This window comes from Rhinichthys klamathensis, unplaced genomic scaffold (genome assembly GCF_029890125.1).
Source record: "Rhinichthys klamathensis goyatoka isolate OS25496 unplaced genomic scaffold, OSU_Roscu_1.1 h1tg000011l_1, whole genome shotgun sequence".
Taxonomy (NCBI): Eukaryota; Metazoa; Chordata; class Actinopteri; order Cypriniformes; family Leuciscidae; genus Rhinichthys; species Rhinichthys klamathensis.
The window spans coordinates 9,212,501-9,230,000 of record NW_026606564.1 but is presented as its reverse complement, the minus strand read 5'-3'; the positions used below and the strand labels follow the sequence as shown (position 1 = coordinate 9,230,000).

Below are 17,500 nucleotides of genomic sequence, written 5' to 3'. Positions count from 1 at the left end.
TACACCCATATAGGCAAACTCACAGAACCTAATACATACCACATTTTTGATAAAAATAAAGAATTAATAACTAAAACCTTCCCTTTTAAAAATAAACCTCTTAATTTCCAGAAATTTAATCTCTTTTCCATTCCTTTTAAAACCTCCTCCCATACCACTTCCCTTATTTCATTTTCATTTTCTCCAACCCTTATACCTAAAATTTTCATATTCTTCTTCTCTTCCTTAAATTGCATTTTATTATGTAAATCATTTGGTAATCCAATTTTCATGTATGTGGTTTTTTCTTTATTAACTTTTGCCCCTGTTCCTTTACAATAACTTTCTTAAACTTCCATTGCTTTATCCATACTTTTAATATCTTTTACAAACAAAGTCGTGTCATCTGCATATTGAAACATTTTTTGTTCTGATTCTTCTCCTTTTATGCGTATTCCTTGTATGTTCTTTTCCTGTTCTATTGCCAGTTCTAAAGCTTCGGATACTATTGTATATAATAATGCTGACAAAGGACACCCTTGTCTGATTGATCTTGTTATTTTAAAATCTTTAGTTAAAAAACCATTCACTTTCACACAACTACTTATATCTGTATATAGACATTTTATCCATTTTAAAAAATTCTCCCCAAACCCAAATCTCTCCATAACATGCATCAAGTATTTGTGTTCAACTCTATCAAAAGCCTTTTCTAAATCCACACTTATTATATATCCTGTTTCTTTCTCCTCCTTCATGTACCATATCATATCTCTAATATTGTTAATGACATCAGTGATATCTCTTTTTAAAACAGCATATGCTTGATTTGTTGTAATTATATTTGGTACTACTATTTTCAGTCGATTGGCTAAAATTTTGGCTAATATTTTGTAATCTGTATTCAGCATGCTTAGTGGTCTGTAGTTTTTCAGTTCTCTCTTATCCCCTTTTCTCTTGTAAATTATTTTCACCATACCTTTCTTCATACTATTAGTTAGATTCCCTTTTCTGAAAATATCTATAAATATTTCGTTTAAAATTGGACATAAAACAGCTTTAAAAGTCTTATAAAATTCAACTGGTAATCCATCTATTCCAGGACTTTTAGCATTTTTCAATTGATCAATTGCCATTTCTATTTCTAATTCCGTTATCTCACTCTCACACATTTCCTTGTCTCCCTCATTAACTTTAACCTGTATTTTACTCAGTAAAAAATCTTCTTCTTCTAAAACGACCTCATTTTCAGTAAATAAATCCTTATAGAATTCTCTGATTTCTTTCAAAATTCCTATTTTATCTTCTACAATCCTCCCATCTTGTGTTTTAATACTTTTTGTTATATCCGCTCTCTGTCTTGTTTTTTCTAAATCATAAAAATATTTTGTACTTCTTTCTCCTTCTACAATGTCTTTTGCCCTACTTCTTATTATTGCTCCTTTGCACTTCTCTTCTTCTATTTTCTTTAATTCTTCCTGTAATTCTATTATCTTATCAATATTCCCATCATTCTCACTTACTTTCCTCATTTCTTCTCCCACTCTTTTTTTATCTTATTTTCTTTCACCTTTTTGGCTTTTTGCAACTTTTTTGAATAATCCACTGAGAATTGTTTTATTCTATTTTTTAGAATATCCCACCAATACCCTTTTTCCATGTCATACATTTCATCATTAACACTATGTATTATTATGCTTTCTATTTCCATTCTGTATATTTCATTTTTTAGAAGTTCTGTATTTAGTACCCACACCCCCGGTCCTTTATCAACCTCATCAAAATTCATTGATATCCATAAAAAATCATGATCACTCTCACTATAATTTTTGTACGAAGCCTTTGTGACATAAAAAGCTTCCCTTTTCTTACATAAAAATAAGTCTATTCTACTTTGCTTTAGAACTCTGTCCACAATTTGTCTTCTTGAATATTCTCTTTTCATACCATTCCTCTCTCTCCACACATCCACCATATTATATTTCTCCATTATATTGTGTATTTCATTCCTCCCTCTATCTCTTCTAAATCCCATTGAATCATCTACATCAATTCTCTGTATTACAGTATTAAAGTCACCTAACACTATAATGTTTTCATGTTTCCCTATTAACTCATTCATATCCTTATAAAATTTAAATTTTTCTCTTTCATCATTTGGTGCATGTATGTTACACACTTTCATTTCTTTTCCATTACACAAAAAATTAACAATTATTGTTCTTCCATTTGTATCTTTATAATCTAAATGTACTTCTTCAAAAATCCCTTTTCTTATTAAAATTGCTACCCCTCTCTTTCTTTCCATATCACAATTACTATATATTTCTCCGTTCCATAATTTTCTTATTTCATCACTTATTTTATCTTCCCATTTCGTTTCTTGTAAACATATCACATCACATTGTTTGGTCAGACACATTAATCTTTCAAACTTTTGACATTTGGATAATCCTCTAGCGTTCAGTGATATAATACTTATGGAGCCCATCAAAGAAATGATTGAATAGGCAAAAAACAACCATTCAAACCGTTTCATTATTTTTTCCTCCTCTCCAGCCTTTCCTTTAGCTCTCCTCTTCTTATCCTCTGCTTTTTAAGAACCTGTTGAATGTCTAGGCCCCCTTTTTTTGCTTTAACACCTCTATTCAGTCTCTCTTTTCCTTTGTTTTCCATTCCACGAATTCCCCCTCCATTGTCTGCTCCTCTTACCTCAGTCAGTATCTTTATTCCCTTCTCCTCCGCTTTTTCCTTTCCTTGTCCTTTTCCATAGTCCAGTCCATTAGTGTCCACATCGTCCTGTTCCTTAGAAAAATCAATCAAGTTTACATCCTCTTTTTTCGCTCCTATTCCCATCTCCATTCCTTGTTCTCCATCCTCATTCTTTTCTTCATTCTCATCTATTTTAGTGTTCTCCTCTTCCTCTTCATCTTGTTTATCTTCCTGTCCTTGAGTCTGCCTTTGTGAATCATTTAAACTCTCAATTGTTGTAACTCCCATCACCTCTTGTATTTCCATTCCTGTATCTTCATTTTCCTCGTCGTTTCTCTCACATCTGCATCTTAACATTGTCTTCTGGCAGCCTTGGCACCGCGGGACTTTACACTCCCGCGCATAATGCCCCTGCGCAAGACAGTTTCTGCATAGGAATTGAGGGCAGTCCTTTTTTTCATGTTCCGGACTTGCACAGATCCTGCATGTCTTCACTTGATTATCATGGATAACTCTGAAGTACTGCACTCCTTCTTCAGTCATGAAACTTGTATTATATGGCAAAGAAGTCACCTCTTGTGTAAACTTTACTCTCAGGAACCGTGTTCCGTCCGCCACAGTTGTCCCTGGATGGTATCTCCGTCTTAGAGGCAGAATGGGAGTTACACCCCAATTGATCAGTTTTTGACTGATTTCATCATCCTCTATGTAGCTGGGCAGACTCAAGAAGGAGACCATTCTTTCTGTTGCACACAGTTTCCTCATCTCGCATTCTTGTCCGTTAATCATTATTCCATTCAACAGCAAATCACAGTCCATCTCACTTCCCAAAGTCATTTCAAACTCATTATTACTCTTTCTTCTTAGTCCAATCAGCTTTCCAATTCCAACTTTGTCTTCAACTGCTTTAATTATCATTATTATTGTTATGTTGTCTATATCTTTAACAGTCATTGTTAATGTTGCTTCTTTCTTATATTCCCTCTGATACCTTGCTTGATTACTTACTCTCTTTATCATTTGTTGTCCTTGAGATAGATCATGTCTTTTTTCTCCAACTTCTTTCTCAATTCCCATTCCTTCAGTTATTTGTAGATCTTCTTTCCGTTTTTGTCCATTTGATTTTCCTTCTTGATTTCTCCTTGAAACCACCATCGCCCATGTTTCCTTATTGTTTTCTCCATTTCCTTCATTTATATTCCTTTCAGTCATGTCTGCAACATATCCTGGTTCCGTATATCCCATATCATGTCGTTTTACCAGTCCGTGTTCTTTGTCCGTTAAATCCATATTTTTTGTTGTCTTAAACCCCAAACAGTAAAAAACTGTTTGGGGTTAAAAAATAATAATACGAAAAACCCTCTCAAAAAAAAAAACTTTCCTAACTGAAAAAACAAAACAAAATTGAAATAAAAAACGGAAAATTGGTGAGCCTGTCTCACCTACTACTCACTACAAACTGCCAACTCACTTCCTGAATGCTCTATGGCGCCCTCAAGGTGGTATGGCCGTAAGCGAAATCTGCTGCCAAAATTGGGCTTTTTGAAGAAACAAAGAGACTCTTTCCGGCTTTTTGAAGAAGCTCATTGACTCTTTTTTTTTTTTTTTTTTTTTAAACAATAAAGCTTACAGCACCTGGTATTCCCAGGCGGTCTCCCATCCAAGTACTAACCAGGCCCGACCTTGCTTAGCTTCCGAGATCAGACGAGATCGGGCGTGCTCAAGGTGGTATGGCCGTAAGCGAAATCTGCTGCCAAAATTGGGCTATTTGAAAGGTTAGAACATTAGTAAAGTAAACAATAAAGCTTACAGCACCTGGTATTCATCATTGAGCGAGGATCGGAAAACGTCATCTAGCTGTGTGAGCTGTTTAAAAAAAATACTGGCGGTCTTTAACTAATTTATTGTGGTCGGCGTTATTGATGACCGATTGGACTGTTTTTCTACTCTCAGGTACGTGTGGTATAATTATGTGCTAAGTAATGAATGAAACGAAATATATTTTTTGGGATAATTTGCCTGCTATTCAAGATTTTACATGAAAATATCTCGTTAGCGCCGTACTGACACTAATTTTCTGTCCCCAATTGGCTAGGCTAGCACCGCTTGTTTACATTAAAATAGCTAGATTTGAGTTCTCTGAAATGCGTTTAAAATGCGACCAGACTATTGATTTTACATGTTGAGACCTTGAAGAATGTACTACTACTGTCTGGACGCGCCGGCGCGTTTTGCTGGATTTTCTTCACAAACTCAGCGAATACTGAATGAATGAGCTACCAATCGCCGCTGTAATGACCTGACGATCCCTGGAAATACTTCAACAACGTGATCAGACACTCTAGCTCACTTCTTAAGACCATAGAGATGGTGTTACAACAGTGTGGAGTTGAAATTCGATGTGTAAAATGCTTTAGAAGTGTAAACATGCCAAACGCGATTTGCATGCTAAAAACAAAGTAATGAATGAATGGGCTGTTTTTGGTTACTACTTTTACGAGGGCTGCAGGGTCTCTACAATAAATAATAATAATAATAATACATTTTATTTATAATGCGCTTTTCTAAATTCCAAAGCGCTACAAACAATAAAACAAGTAAAATACAGAAGTACAAAAGTAATACAAAATAATCATTACAGTACACATCATTAAAATACTAATCATAAGTCTATGTAAGCAATTTTAAAAAGATGTGTTTTTTACAAATGTATTTAAGCCATCATCTGCTTTAAGTTTTACTCATTTATTCATGTTTTACTGTACCAGATGAAACATGGAGAAGCCTAGACATCGGTGCAGCGTGTGCGACAAGACTTTCACTGTAAAGTCCAACCTGACGAGGCATCTGAAGATCCATGACGTCGCCAGGGAGACCTTTGACTGCGATGTCTGCAGGAAGAGCTTGACCACCAAATCTTTGCTGGTCAGCCATCAACAGCAACACCAGTACCCCAACATAATTTTGTACCGGCAAGGAGAGGCCAGGCTGCAGTGTACAGAGGCAGCAAAGTCTGTGGCAGAGGCCCCCAGCACTGTTGTTGACCCTACATGGGTGGATCCCAAGACAGCAGAGGCGGCTGCCAAGAGGTCCGGGGGTGAGCTGTGGAAAGGTCAGCTGGTCATCGTGTTCGGGAAGTACGCCGGTCAGACCTTCAGGTGGCTTCTAGAAAACGATGTCGGCTGGCTGGTGTGGTTGCTGTTCCAGTACTGCCAGCAGGGAGAGCAGAACGAGCTGCTGAAGTGGCAGAAGGAGCGACTGCTCGAGTACGCCAGAGAGTTCCCTCCTGTCACATGGCACCTTGACAGGAGGTTGAAGGTAAGATAAACTCAGTTACCTTTTAGACCTGAGTAATTGATGTTAAGCAGTAACCAGTATTAGTAAAAGTATTATTTTATGAGATTATTCTATGGTTGTGTTTTATTTTCTGCAGAAAGCGCAATCAAAGAAAGACCAGGCTCCTCCGACCATCCCCGACCTCTCTCAGCAGGACCCCAACTACGCCTGCGATGCCGAGTTGTTGGCTGCTGCAGGTATAATTTGTGTATATATGTGTTTGTGCCACGTGAAATTCATCAGTATGTATCGAGCAATGCAGTTGATACATTTTTGTGGTGTTCTCCTCTTCAGAGAGTGTCCTGGACAGGTCCGAGGCGTCGGTCAGCACGCAGCTGACCACCTGGGGAGACCTCGCCAGCTCTGTGTGCCAGGATGACAGGCCCGGACCCTCGTCCCTCCGAGAGACCTCGGAACCCGGTGGCGTCGTGCTGGAGGGCTGGCAGAAGTTCTGGGAGCAGCCGCCTGAATCCGCCCAAGCCCTTGGTATAGCCGCCGCGAACATCAAGTGGCTGAAGACCAACGAGACCTATGGGCTGTTCGAGAGGGCGTCCAAGTACAAGAATGTCAGGGGAGAGATGGCCGAGAGGAAGCTCTTTAAGGAGAAGATGGAGTTCCACCCGCCCCCACCTCCTATGGCCGTCAAGGGAGCTGTGCCCAACATGCTCTCCTTCTTCACCACCCCTGCCTTCTTCTGGCGCCCGGTCGGCGTGATGAAGGCATTGATCCGCTGCCCCAACACCAACTGCCCCGCACCGCCAGAGTACTACCTGGAGAAGAGAGGGTACGGCAGCTACGCCAGGCAAGTGTGCGGCATGAAATTCCATTACACCCTGCTGACCGAGAGGTTGATGTGCAAACACTGTCTCAAGCTGAGGGAGGAGCCGAGCCAGGCGCACGCGGACGACAGCGATGACGAGGAGGATGGCGCCCACCGTGCCCAACAGCAGTACACCTGGCTGGCGTACAGTCCGAAAATTCTGATGAATCTCGCCCCGGCCGTCAGAAGCATGTTCCCTGCCATAATCTGCGGCAAGCGTGCTGTGGACAGAAGTGTGGTCACCCTGATGAGCGACCGACTCAACGCTGTCTCAATGAGCAAGGTGCAGAGGCTGCTGCAGCAGGGCCACGACGAGTGGTACGTGGAGCGTCGGGACCTGTACCAGACTCTCCTGTACGATGCCTACACGTCGGCGGCTGGATCGTCTTCGTCTCAGCAAGGCATCCTGTTGTTTGCCAGAGCAGCCGGCACTTACACCCCTCCCATCGCCCCGTCTCCCCTTCCGTCTGCTCGGGTCCTGAGGCGTGCGCTCCTGATCCTGGAGATGGAGAAGATGCCCGTGTACAGGGACCAAATCCTCAGTACGACTGGGGAAATCTTGTGCATCGACGGCACGAGGAAGGTATGTACAGCATAAAGTACTTGTGATCATATGGAACAGACTGACTGTTGATAAACACCACGCAATGAATGTTCTGCTTTGTTTTTATAGATTCTCAAGAAGATCTACGGCGACGGCCAGGGCACCATGCAGTACGTCACCAGCGTGCTGAATGAGTGGGGTCAGTTCTTGACCACAGTGGTGGTGGCGTCCGAGTCCGAGGGGTGCTACGCACGCATGGCCAGAGGTCTGGTCGCCCGCTTTCGCCGTGCCAACGCTCCTGCTCCGAAGGTGGTGTACGCGGACAACAACTGCTGTCGGTGAGTTCAATAGCAGTTGAAACCTATGATGAAATGGATAATCCAACATGTAACACACCTACACAAAATGTCACGATATCATTTTCAGTGACAGTGGTTCATCGTTCTTGGAAAATCTGTTTGGTGACTGGGTGAAGAGGGGTACCGTCATCAGGCTGGACATCCGCCACTGGCTGCACCGCTGGGACGCCGTCGTGATCAAGCAGAGCCACGCCAAGTACGGGGCTTTCATGAGTGCCATGGCGGGTTCCGTGCTCGCCTACAACAAGGCGGACATGATGCTCCTCATCCAGGCGGTCAGGAACGGAAACCCAGAGCTCTACGGCAGGTACTCTGATGAGGAGATGATGGCCTTCCTCAAGCCTCATCAGATCAGGTCGTATGTAAGGCGTATTACCCGTGGGGTTGTGGTAAGTGTGGCTTTCATATTCACATATGTATTCAACTGATCCAGATCCATTAAACACTGGACACTGAGAATATATCCTATGTGTTACAGGAAACTGCTTTGGTGATAGAGTCCATCCTTGCTGAGTTCCGGGGACCAGCCGGCCTTGACATCGATGGCATTCACCTGTTCAAGTCGTCAGAGGCAGTCGACGCTCACTGGGCAGTTGCGAGCAAGCACCTCAGTTGCATGCAGGTGGGTTAATGTCTTTGCAGTCATCGTGTGTCAAAACCATTCAAACTTGTATATGGCAACATTTCAAAAGGACACCAGAATAAATAAGGACCTTGCAATATGTTGTGTGTTACAGGATCCCCCTGGCATACCGCTGTATGTGTCTGTGAAGGTGGTGGTGATGAACGGCGTCCGACTGAACAAGCACAAGTGCCGGCGAGGCAGTAACTCTCTGGAGGGGTTGCACGCCCACCTGGTCAACGCCGTCCCATCACAGCGATGTGGGATTATGCCATTCCAAGTGAGTGATTAAAACATAATATATATAAAGCTTTATTGCAGACACGTAAGCAATAAGGTACGAGAGGCTCTGCTGTATCGTGAATAAGTAACAGCTGAAGGGTGTTGTTAGGCACGACGCGAAGCGGAGCATAGGTTTATTGCTTTTACCACACGGTTGCGGTTACCATACAATATTAAAGTAAAAAAAAAATGTATTCGTGCAACTTCCATGGTTAAATCATTAAAAGCATTCCTTCCGCTAGAAAAAAATAGTCCCTGACAGTGAACAACATCGTTCCAATGTGTAATATGCATGAAAGCTCAAATAAAAACAACAAACTTTGTCTCATTCTTTTTATTTTTTACAACACAATATTTGTGAAATTTCCTCACACAAATAGGCATAGCTTATCTCTCAGCATGAGAAAACGTTTATTTTTTTGTTTATTCCATTATTTTCTCACTGCACTAAACTAAATATTTACATAGCCTAAATAAAAACACAAGGGCACATATTTTGATAGGTAACAGTTAGGTCTTTAATCTATTTTATTAATGTTATTAATGAACAAGAGATACTTTTTTTATTGTTATTTTATTAATGAACAAGAGATACTTTTTTTTATTGTTGTTTATTTAAATTTATTTGAACATCTCTGTTTATTGTGCACACATTAAATATTTGTCTCATTTCATTCGGCTCCACTGTGGTAATATTTAACGCGGTTCTCTTTAGTTGGGGCTCAGCACTGTCAGCAGTGTTTTCTGTTGCAGCAAGAATGTCGCTCCAGTGCTTTCTTTGTTTTAAGTTTGGCCTCCAGTAGCTCTGTAGTTGTGGTTGCTAAGGGTGTTGCTAAGGGTGTTGCTAAGGGCGCAGTGATAAATAAAACCGTTGGGTGAAGCAGTCATAGCCGTGTTTTATCGTGGAAAAAGCACAGCTATTGACCAATCAGAATCAAGGATTGGAACTAACCGTTTTATAAATGTTCATATAGCACATCATACAGTATAATTTAAAAAGAAAAGTGTCGATGATAGTTTCAATGATACATTTTATTTCACAGCTCCAGTCATCACTTGTAAACATTGTACACAATAACACTCAAAATGGAAATGTGTTTCAGGTATACTTGGTGTCCTTTGCCGTGCAGTGGAACCACCGCATGGCATCGCTCCGTGTCGCTGGTGGTCATGGCTGGCAGACGTCGTGCTTGGACGCACGGCAGATCCAGCGCGTCAACCAGCAGGCCGAGGTTCTCTTCGGCAAGGAGCACGTCCTGGAGCCCAACTTTGCTGCACCGATGCCGGTCCCCGAAGCGTACGAGCACCCCGAAGAGGAGGAGCTCCTTGGTGTTGAGTACGCCATGTGCCAGTCCACCAGCTTCACTGCCAGGGACTACTACGTGCAGAAAGGTACAGTACTTGATCACACACTTAAACAATGATGACAAACCTGGTGCAAAAAAAACCTATTGTTGTGTAGACACGTTTGCAATTTAGTACAATTACATATTTGCAGTTGAGGAAGAGCAGTCGCGTGAGGAGGAGGAGGAGGAGGAGGAGGAGGCTGAGCAGGGAGACGACGAGATGGCGGACGAGGGTCTCGGCATGTCTTCTGATACAGAGGAGGACCCGATAGACAGAGTCTGTGGAAAGCACGTCGTCCTCACCCAGGCAGAACAGGCGGAAGAGGAGGACAGTCCTGCCCTGCAAGACGTGCTGATGAGCCATCGACATCGACATCTGCATCTGCCAGGTATAGAGGAAGTGGAGGCACTGGCCTTGCTCCTCCTAGAACTGGCCAACAACAGCGACCACCACCTAGTGCCGGCTGACCTCAGGCAGAAGATCGCGGCCGCCGCCAGCTCTCTCCACGACCACGACAAGACCGCCGCCCGCTTCGTCAAGCGGTACGAGTCCAGGTGGGGCTACACCTTGTTCGGTCGGTGCCTTGGGGCGGACTCTCCTGAGACCAGAGCAGCCCAGAAGACCAAGTTTGGCTGCATGAGGTACGCTCAGGCGGCACAGGTGACCGAGGACAGTCGCCTGCTCTACCTCCTCCTCAAGATGCTGAAGAACCGAGCGCCGGCCAATCAGCTCACCTCCCTCAGCAAGGTCACGGCTTCTTTGAAGGGACAGTATAAGAGGATTGCAGACCGAGTCCGAGATGACCCCATCCTCGGCGGTCTCGCCATTCCACTGCCCAACTTGAACGCCAAGTCCATCTCAACCTTCGCTGCCAGGGAGGAGAAAAAGGCCAACTACGTGGCAACGGTACTGCCAAAGGTGACGCCTCACCTGAAAGTGCTGTCGGACGCACCGTTCCCGGAAGCTCCTGCGCTGCCAACATCCCTCCCACCGCCAGACCGGCCTCAGGTCCAGTACCAGCACGTTCATCACGAGGCTGGAAAAAGGCGTGGTGAGAAGCGGAGGTAAGTTGTCATAAGCACTTTCACCTGTTGGCTGTAGAAAGCAAATAGCACACACGTCATATCAATACTCATTACATGTGTATTTTATATTTCCAGATTATTTGTTGAAGAGCCAGAACCTGTGCCTCCTGTGAACCAGCCCGTTCAGCCCATGGCGTCGTCCTCCTCCACTCGGCCAAAGCCTGCTGCGCCCACCCCCATTCTGCCAAGGTCTGCTGCGTCCACCCACCTCCAGCCAAAGCCTGCTGCGCCCACCTCTGGACCACCCCCTGTGTCGGCAGCACCCATACTGCTGGTTCTCCCCGCACAGCCACAGGCTCCCTCCGTCCTGTTTCGTGGGCCATCGTGCAGCCAGAGCTTTGTACCTCCTGCACCAACAGTCAAGGCATTCATGCCGAACAAGTCCTCGCGGCCATGTGGGGCTTGCCACGTGCCTAATTGTGGTGGACAGCGGAAGAGGTACACACCTTCCAAGGACAAAGTGGCTGGAAGCACCCAGAAGATGTTTTCCTATTGTCCATCCACTAGGAAATCCACCACCTCTGGGTTTGACAATGTGGTGTACGGCAGCTTTGAAAACTTTAAAAGTGTGGTGGATTTGGAGTTGGAAAAGAGGAGAACTGTGTAAATAACTGTAAATAACTTACCTGTGTGATGTCACTTCTCCTGTGCCATCTGTAGGAGAAAGAGGCTTGTTGTGTTTGTTTGTGTGTTTGTGTTTCAAGTACAATCTATTTATTTATATAGTTCAAAAGTTAAAAAAAATGCACTTTACAGTTTTACTTAATGTTCTTGTGTTTGTTTTTTATTATTATTTATGTTGCTGTTAAAATGCACTTTGTAGTATCTTTTTTTTACAAACATGTTCTGGCCTATGTTCAATATCAAGGCCAATCTAACCTCAATCATTTTAACCTTAATCAGTTCTGCTCTAACACAATCAGTTTACATACCCTTTAGTGGTTGTTCATGTTCAGATAATCTGTGTTTTTGTCATGCGTGTTGTTTGTTTGTTTTGTCAGCTTCATGTCTTTGTGATGTTTGTATGTCTTTGTCTGCTTCATGTTTAACAAAAGTTTGCCAAAGAAAAAACACAAAAAAATTTAACAGACAGGAATGGCTTGAGCCTTTATTTGTTGATTGGTGACCTGAGTCTTTGGATAATCCTATTCTTTATTGGGCTTTGGCCTGTACAAACCAATTGTTAATTTTTATCTTTAGTACAAGTTTGTGTTTTTAATTAAGTGTTTTTGATTAGTAGTAATGTTATTTATGTGTGCGTGTCCTTGTGATGTTTGTCTGTCAGCTTCATGTTTAACTAAATGTTTGCAAATGGTAGTAAATGTTTGTCTCTCGTGTTCTCGCTCGTAGATCTGTACCTTGTCGTGGTGAGCGAGCTTTAAACCAAACAGATCTTGTTTACGTGTGTTTTCATGCATTGCCTTTAAATGAAACACATTCTGGGTGAAAAATAAAAGTTGTAAAAGTATTTCAAGTATTTTGGAGTCTCTGTATGCTTGGGTTTCAAAAGGGGTGGGATAGTGTAAAAAAAAAACACAAAAAAAAAACCACATCAAAGCAATTAGAAGTCCTTGTTTCTTCTCCGCCACTACCAGAGGTGTGAATACACCCCACTGTGCGCTGGCTGTACCCCCTGGGTGGTCACAAAAATGTGAGAGTGCACTGATACATTACACCCTTTCTTAATTCAGCCCAGAAATGTAACAATTGCACACTTTTCCACTTGACTATATGAATCTCATCAGCTACATCAACTCAAACTATGAAAATAATAAACAAAACATTCAGCAGACTAGTGGATTTCAATAAACTAGGCTTTGTACATGACAATTTCTGTAAATAACTCTTCAGGATGTTGACCACCAGATGGCACCATCCGTTTTGATCATTTTCGATCGATCCCAGGGTCGAGCAATATGTACTTGGGGGGGTCATGAGCCATTCCCAGGCAGTCTCCCATCCAAGTACTAACCAGGCCCGACCTTGCTTAGCTTCCGAGATCAGACGAGATCGGGCGTGCTCAAGGTGGTATGGCCGTAAGCGAAATCTGCTGCCAAAATTGGGCTATTTGAAAGGTTAGAACATTAGTAAAGTAAACAATAAAGCTTACAGCACCTGGTATTCCCAGGCGGTCTCCCATCCAAGTACTAACCAGGCCCGACCTTGCTTAGCTTCCGAGATCAGACGAGATCGGGCGTGCTCAAGGTGGTATGGCCGTAAGCGAAATCTGCTGCCAAAATTGGGCTATTTGAAAGGTTAGAACATTAGTAAAGTAAACAATAAAGCTTACAGCACCTGGTATTCCCAGGCGGTCTCCTATCCAAGTACTAACCAGGTCCGACCTTGCTTAGCTTCCGAGATCAGACGAGATCGGGCGTGCTCAAGGTGGTATGGCCGTAAGCGAAATCTGCTGCCAAAATTGGGCTTTTTGAAGAATCAAAGAGACTCTTTCCGGCTTTTTGAAGAAGATCATTGACTCTTTTTATTTTTTTATTTTTTTTTAAACAATAAAGCTTACAGCACCTGGTATTCCCAGGCAGTCTCACATCCAAGTACTAACCAGGCCCGACCTTGCTTAGCTTCCGAGATCAGACGAGATCGGGCGTGCTCAAGGTGGTATGGCCGTAAGCGAAATCTGCTGCCAAAATTGGGCTATTTGAAAGGTTAGAACATTAGTAAAGTAAACAATAAAGCTTACAGCACCTGGTATTCCCAGGCGGTCTCCCATCCAAGTACTAACCAGGCCCGTCCTTGCTTAGCTTCCGAGATCAGACGAGATCGGGCGTGCTCAAGGTGGTATGGCCGTAAGCGAAATCTGCTGCCAAAATTGGGCTATTTGAAAGGTTAGAACATTAGTAAAGTAAACAATAAAGCTTACAGCACCTGGTATTCCCAGGCGGTCTCCCATCCAAGTACTAACCAGGCCCGACCTTGCTTAGCTTCCGAGATCAGACGAGATCGGGCGTGTTTTTTTTTTGTTTTTTTTGTTTTTTTTGTTTTTTTATTACAAAAAGTTACAGTAAATACAACATAAATTTCAACATTACATTTTCAGCAGTCTTCTATTAATTGACTTCTCAAAAATTAAACACAAGTTCATTCAATGTTGTAACAGAAATAAATTTGCTTCCATCAACAAACAAAGCACAAAAATCAATATTCTTACACGAATAAATCATTCTTATGTGTTGTTTTAACAAGGCTTTGAAAAGACACCACACATTTTCCTTTCTTTTTTCAAAGTAGGCTACATTTCTCCTCAACCTTACTGCATACCTTGCATAGCTTAGTATCATATTTAATAGACACAGATTCCCTTTTATATTCTTTTCCTTTACCATACCAAACAGAAAAATCTTACTCCACTCCTTGTCCACAAATTGTATTTTCTCCCAATTTTCCCTCACAAGTTGTTTTAACAACTCATGGTACTCTTCAAGACCTTGACATTCTACATATAAATGCATTAAAGTCTCAACTTCTTCATTACATACATCACATTCTCTCCCAATACTTTTGTCAATCTGACGCAGGACCTCTTTTGTATACACTCTGTTATGCCGAAGCATGAAATCATTCTGTTCACATTCTATTGAATTATATCTAACATGTAAATTATTCCACAACGTATCTAGCTTGATCTCTGGATAGACATTTCTCCAATAAATTTCTGCTGTAAGCCTTTTAATTTCTTTTTTCAGCATAATCCTATAGAACCCTTTTAATTGCATCTTTGCCAATTCCACTTTACAACCATTCTGCTCAATATACATTTCAGGAAACCTATACTCTTTTGTTTTATCCACTTGTTTGTCTATTAAGGCAATCCAAGATTTTGGAATACTATTCTTAATTTTCCCAAAAACATTAATAACTGTACCTTTCCTCATTTTCCCATTTCCTTCCATTACAATATCCAAGATTGCCTGGGAGGGCAGAAAACCTGGAACTACTTCATTCACATAATCTTTTATCTGGTATAGTCCAACTTTCATAAAATTTTTGTTTTCCAACATATGTCCCTTATCTGTTATCTTCGGGTTCAAAAACACTGGTTGATTTAGCACTAATTCAAGCATATCACACTTGTAATACACTTGAGGTAGAAATTTAGCCCACGCTTGGAGGACTTCTCTATAGAATTGTGGCACATCTTTTATCATAGACTCTCTTAAACACATAAACAGATTACTTTGACTACAAGCCCCAAATTTCTCCAAACAATCCCTCATGCAAAATTTCCAACCATATATTTCTTTGCTATATAGATATTTCTTAACAATTTTAAGTCTTAGCGCTTCCCTCCTCACCTTCAAATCCACCAATTTTAAGCCTCCCTCCTTATTATCTGCTATCAAAACCCTTTTTGAAATTCTAACATTTTTCCCCCTCCACAAGAAATCTGAAACAATAGAGTTTGCCTCTTTTAAAACCCAGTCTGGCATGTCTAACACACCCAATGTATGACCAAATCTTGTCATTAATAATACATTGACAACAGTCACTTTCCCTTTCAGTGTAAGACCTCTTAATTTCCAGTAATTCACAGTTCGCCTTATTTTTTGTAGAATTTCAGACCAAGTAACATCCCTCGCTTTAATATCCTCAACACCTATATTCACCCCCAGAACTTTGATGTAATCTTTAACGTTTTTAAAAGGGATACCACAGTCAGATATTTTAGTTTCTCCAAAGAACATAATTTCAGACTTCTCAACATTAATCTTTGCCCCTGCCGCTCTACCATATGTTTTCATGTGCTCCACTATCCTTTTTATACTGTCTATATCCCTCACGGTAAATGTAGTATCATCAGCATACTGATGAATTAGACTGACACCATCACCTGCTAAATTTATAGGTTTTAAACCTTTATCTGCCTTTATCAGGGTTGCCAATGGCTCAACAGTGATACAATATAGCAGGGCAGACAAAGGGCAACCCTGCCTTATCGATCTCTCAATACTAAAAACATCCGTTAACACACCATTGCACTTAACTACACTGCACGCACTAATATACAGCAACCTTATCCATGATCTAAATTTACTGCCAAAACCAAACGTTTCCAAAGTCTTTTCTAAAAAAAGGTGTTCCACCCTATCAAAAGCTTTGTTTAAATCAACACTTAAAAATATACCTCCTTCTTTCTTCATATGGAAAACCACATCCCTAATTGTACTTATAATATCTGCAATATCACTCCCGGGTATACTGTAAGCCTGTGTTGGGGCAACAATACTCCCAATTACTTTCTTTAGCCGATTTGCTAGTATTTTTGCCAATATTTTATAGTCAGTATTTAAGAGGCTAATTGGTCTATAGTTTTCTAAACTTAATCTACTCCCTTTATTTTTAAAAAGAATAGTTAATACCCCAGCCGCCATTGTCTCTGGCATTACCTGCTTTTCCTCCATAAACTGATATAGCTCTAACAATATTGGTGCTAGAACATCCTTAAAGGTTCTATAAAACTCTCCAGTTAGGCCATCTGAGCATGGACTTTTATTAGTGTTCAGACTAGAGATTGCCTCATTGATTTCATGCACCGATATATCATTATCACAAAAAATCCTATCTATATCCGATAATCTGGCTTTAACTGTACTCAGCACTTCTCCCATACTCTCTATATGTACCCCCTCTTTCTTAAAGAGAGTCCTATAAAAGGATTCAACAGTATCTAAAATCCCTACCAAATCACTCACTTTTCCCCCTTTTCCATCTTCTAACTCAGTAATAAAGTTTCTTCCCTGATTTTGCTTTTCCATATTTAAAAAGAACGTGCATTTCTCACCTTCTAAAGCATACTTCGCCCTGCTTCTTATAATTGCCCCTTTACATTTTTTTTCCTCATATTTCCCCAAATCTGATTTAATTTTTAAATAGTTTGTCAAGTCATAATTTGGATTACTGCTTATTTGTTCCAATTCTAAAGAAAATCTCTTTTGCATTTCTTTGTAATCTCTCCTCTCTATACCATTTTTCCCTTTTGCATACCTAATACTCAAGATCTTCATTTTCTGTTTTAAAATCTCCCATCTTACACATACATTTTCAGAATCTAAATGTTTCATCAATTCAGATTTTATACAATCATAGATTTTAACCTTATAATTTACATCACTTAACAAGCTTGCATTTAAACACCAAAGCCCCCCACCTTTTTGTTGCATTATTTTACCCACTTGAAATTCTAGAACAGCATGGTCACTATATGCTGTAAACCTATATATCACATTTTTCATATACTGGACTATATCCTGCTTTACCCAGCAGAGATCAATTCTACTTTGTTTAAGGTTATTGAGCACAACTTGTCTCCGAGAGTATTCTCTTTTATCAGGGTTTTCTAACCTCCAAAAATCTACCATATTTTCTTCATTCATTAAGTGTAATAATTCATTCCTTGAC

General features: G+C 41.2%; 5 non-coding genes and 1 pseudogene across 5 annotated transcripts; all 6 read right to left on the bottom strand.

Moving 5' to 3' along the window:
* Positions 1–4,314: 4,314 nt before the first annotated feature.
* On the bottom strand, positions 4,315–4,433 carry LOC130102198 (5S ribosomal RNA). The gene has a single exon (XR_008809152.1). It is a non-coding gene; the product is annotated as a 5S ribosomal RNA (ribosomal RNA).
* An 8,572-nt stretch (positions 4,434–13,005) lies between these two features.
* LOC130101724 (5S ribosomal RNA) lies at positions 13,006–13,128 on the bottom strand (annotated as a pseudogene).
* Positions 13,129–13,189: 61 nt separating this feature from the next.
* Positions 13,190–13,308, bottom strand: LOC130102151 (5S ribosomal RNA). The gene has a single exon (XR_008809139.1). It is a non-coding gene; the product is annotated as a 5S ribosomal RNA (ribosomal RNA).
* Positions 13,309–13,369: 61 nt separating this feature from the next.
* LOC130102711 (5S ribosomal RNA) lies at positions 13,370–13,488 on the bottom strand. Its single transcript, XR_008809267.1, has one exon. It is a non-coding gene; the product is annotated as a 5S ribosomal RNA (ribosomal RNA).
* Positions 13,489–13,597: 109 nt separating this feature from the next.
* On the bottom strand, positions 13,598–13,716 carry LOC130101650 (5S ribosomal RNA). The gene has a single exon (XR_008809021.1). It is a non-coding gene; the product is annotated as a 5S ribosomal RNA (ribosomal RNA).
* A 61-nt stretch (positions 13,717–13,777) lies between these two features.
* LOC130102647 (5S ribosomal RNA) lies at positions 13,778–13,896 on the bottom strand. Its single transcript, XR_008809251.1, has one exon. It is a non-coding gene; the product is annotated as a 5S ribosomal RNA (ribosomal RNA).
* Between the last annotated feature and the right edge of the window lie 3,604 nt (positions 13,897–17,500).